This window comes from Sinocyclocheilus anshuiensis, unplaced genomic scaffold (genome assembly GCF_001515605.1).
Source record: "Sinocyclocheilus anshuiensis isolate Anshui unplaced genomic scaffold, SAMN03320099.WGS_v1.1 scaffold210, whole genome shotgun sequence".
In the NCBI taxonomy this organism is placed as follows: Eukaryota; Metazoa; Chordata; class Actinopteri; order Cypriniformes; family Cyprinidae; genus Sinocyclocheilus; species Sinocyclocheilus anshuiensis.
Window position 1 is genome coordinate 763872 of NW_015547666.1, and position 441 is coordinate 764312.

Sequence of the window (441 nt, forward strand, 5' to 3'; positions counted from 1 at the left end):
TTCAAACATTCACTGATGCTCCAGAAGGAGAAACCATGCATTAAGAACCGGGGGGTGAAAACTTTTTGAATTTGAAGATCAAGGTAAATTGTACTTAATTTGTCTTCCGGGAAACATGCAAGTATCTTCTGTTGCTTCCGAAGGGCAGTACTAAATGGGAAAAATATATATTTCACCCCCCGGTTCTTAATGCATCGTGTTGCCTTCTGGAGCATCAGTGAGTGTTTGAACCTTTTTTAATAGTTGTGTTTGAGTCCCTCAATTGTCCTCGGTGTGAAAAGATGGATCTCAAAATCACACAGTCACTGCTGGAAAGGGTTCAGATATGCAGAAGATGCTGGAAAACTGAAGAATGTGCAGGAAGGACATGGATCTGAGGAACAGTGCTCAGTTTAACTGTTCAGAACAAACAAGGGACTCACAAAACAAAAAACAAAAAAC

The 441-nt window shown here is 40.4% G+C and overlaps 1 protein-coding gene across 1 annotated transcript in view; it reads right to left on the minus strand.

The window, feature by feature from the left end:
• carm1l (coactivator-associated arginine methyltransferase 1, like) overlaps positions 1-441 on the minus strand; it is a 29722-nt gene that overhangs the window by 21018 nt on the left and 8263 nt on the right. The window lies entirely within an intron of this gene.